The following is a 2,918-nucleotide window of genomic DNA, read 5'->3' as shown; positions in this document are numbered from 1 at the left end:
AGTAGAGTCGCAGGTAGATAGGACAGTGAGGAAGGCGTTTGGTATGCTTGCCTTTATCAGTCAGTATAGGAGTTGGAGGGTCATGTTGCAGCTGTACAGGACATTGGTTAGGACTTTTGGAGCATGCTGTGCAATTCTGGTCTCCCTCCTAAAGGAAGGATGGTGTGAAATTTGAAAGGATTCTGAAAAGATTTAAAAGGATGTTGCTGGGGTTGGAGGGTTTGAGCTATAGGGAGAGGCTGAATAGGCTGAGGCTATTTTCCCTGGAGTGGAGACCGAGGGGTGACCTTACAGAGCTCTATAAAATTATAAGGGGTATAGATATGGTAAACAGACCAAGTCTTTTCCCCAGACTAGAACGCATAGGTTTAAGGTGAGAGGGGAAAGGTAAAAAGGATCTAAGGGGCAATCTTTTCATGTAGAGGATGGTGTGTCTATGAAATGAGCTACCAGAGAAAGTGATGGACACTAATATGATTACAACATTTAAAAAAGGCACCTGGATTGGTATATAATTAAGAAGGGTTTAGAGGGATATGGGCCAAATACTGGAAAACGTGACTAGATTTATACAAGACATCTGGTCTCCATGGACGTGGATGGAAGGGTTTGTTTCCATGCTGTATATTTCTGTGCCTGTATAAACTGGGGAGAGGGTGGGGACTATTGACTAAGGATAACAATCTGGGTTCATACATATGTCACCATCTGCTGGTTAAGTTTGGCCATTTGAGATGGCTTGACATTTTTTGAGCATATCACCAGTCTTGAAATGTCCTTTAGTTCTTTTTATTTCTTTAACTTTTTGAGCAAATTCTTTATACTGTGTTAGAAGTTCCTGAAAAACTGGCTGTTTCACCAGCTCCAAACTATTCTTAGTATTCCTCCTGGTTTACTGAAGAGCTTTACACCACCGTTATTATCCAATTCTTGGTCTCTATTGCTGTCCATTATGGTCATCAGTTTGGTTGGCCTTGCCATTACATCTTCTTCACTGTGTTTGTTCATGGGATCGGTTCTGAAGCCAGTGAACATTTGCACTGTGACTGACAGGCCCCATCTTCATAACATTTTGACATTATTTGGATAGATTTTGGAGTGTGAATTGGCCGTGTTCAAGTGTGCCTTTCAATTCAGATCCTCTGCCTTGTCTTTTAAACCTTCAATATCACCCATGCCAAGAAGCTTACGAATGAAGAGCATTGATTTGAACAGTTGAAAATTGTCAGTGTTCTCCTGTACCAATGAAAAGGATTGGACTTTTGGTGGCAGTCATAGCACAGAGCACCTCCTCCTTTTGCATGACCAGCGAGTTCAGTTACAACTACTCATGTGACAACCACTTGCTCTTTGAAAGCTTTAGCTTGTGCTTCACAGATTGACTGATTGATGCATCCACTACATAGATAATGTCATCTGGCTGTATAATATTTGAAATGTGTAGCATTTCTTTAAATAAAGAGGCTTCTTGCTTGTGTCAACAACTGGTATCCACAATTACTATCTCAAAGTGTTCTTCTTGAAAAGTCTCCATGTCTTCTGTGGCTACGTTCACTCGATCCATTTCTGTATAGCTTTGATGGAATGGGATTCTTGCTTTGGTTGCATTCTGCATCATTTGGTCAAATGCCTGTGCTCTGAATGTGTCTGCGCAGATTAAGCAAGTCTTCCAGCCTTTCCTTCGGAAACTGTATGCTAGCTTTGTGCATGCTGTAGTTTTATCACTATCTCAAAGGCCAACAAACACGACAACATTTTGATGACCTTTCGTGGGGTTCCATTACTTTGACTCCTGGTTCAACAAGCTTGGCAAGTTCGTCAAAACACTATCATGGATCATTCATTTTTGGTTGTAGCCCGAGGCCATCTTTTCCAAGTCTATAGCTGCTTTGACATTTTCTTGAAATTGCTTCACCAGCTTCATACTGACATATGCTTGCAATAACGCAGTACAAAACTTCCTCCGAAAGAGTGTTCAAAACCTTCTCACAGATGATGCTGAAGTTGATGAGGGATTGCAGAGCAGAGGTCAGCTTTCTCTTCAAATCCACTAATGTCATTCATTATAGAATGTTCATTATAGAATGTTCCAGAGGGCAACAAATGAGTAATTCTGCTGAGTGGGGAAGAAAAGGACTGGGGCCTTTCAGATTCAACTCACTGGTACAGGAGCAGCCCATTCACTGACTTATTTGATCTGAACATTAACATATCCAGAATCTATGTACAGGAAATGACTCAGCAGCCTTTCACCAACACACTACCTAATGCAGTTCCCACAAACTGGGGCTAAACCACCAATACTTTCCAGAATTAGTTTGACATTGGACAGTTCTTGGTTGAGACTGGCCCTCCATAGATCACCGTCTTGACATGGTGGATAGACTTGTGTGCTCCCACAATTGCTGGATGCCATTGGGCGCTCCTTACTTCTGATAGGACCACCATTGGCTGCAAGGTAGTGGGGTGTTGGGGTGGGAGGGGGAGGTAGGACAAGAGAGAGAGTTGGGGAAAGAGCCAGATGAGGCTTAATTGAAAATATTCTCCATGGGGGAATTTCCATAAGTAGCCAAAGTAGACAAAATCCTTGTGTTTATAGAGAGCTAGATTGAAGTTAAAAAAATTATTGCCTTTTACTAAACTGGATTATTTCAGAGAAAAAAAAACAATCTGATGGAGAAGAGAATTTTGAACATGAAGTATTTATGGATTATTTGGGGGTGGGGTTAACGTTGGTATTACCTGGAGGACTGAAGGGTTGGTTATTTAGAGCATGCTGATGCTTTTTAAACAGTCACTGAAGGGAAATTTTACAGGAGTGACTGGGATAATGTGTAGGAGTTACTGAGGATAATCTATAGGAATTACTGAAATAATCCTTCAGAGTCACTGGAGCTTTGAAGAAGGGACACTGGAGG

At 41.5% G+C, this 2,918-nt stretch overlaps 1 pseudogene; it reads right to left on the bottom strand.

The window, feature by feature from the left end:
- Positions 1-690: 690 nt before the first annotated feature.
- On the bottom strand, positions 691-2,060 carry LOC122562351 (signal recognition particle subunit SRP54 pseudogene; annotated as a pseudogene).
- Positions 2,061-2,918: the final 858 nt, after the last annotated feature.

This window comes from Chiloscyllium plagiosum, unplaced genomic scaffold (assembly GCF_037043375.1).
Source record: "Chiloscyllium plagiosum isolate Xiang-an unplaced genomic scaffold, Cpla_swu_hap1 HiC_scaffold_25, whole genome shotgun sequence".
Lineage (NCBI taxonomy): Eukaryota > Metazoa > Chordata > Chondrichthyes > Orectolobiformes > Hemiscylliidae > Chiloscyllium > Chiloscyllium plagiosum.
This window is presented reverse-complemented; position numbering and strand designations above follow the sequence as displayed.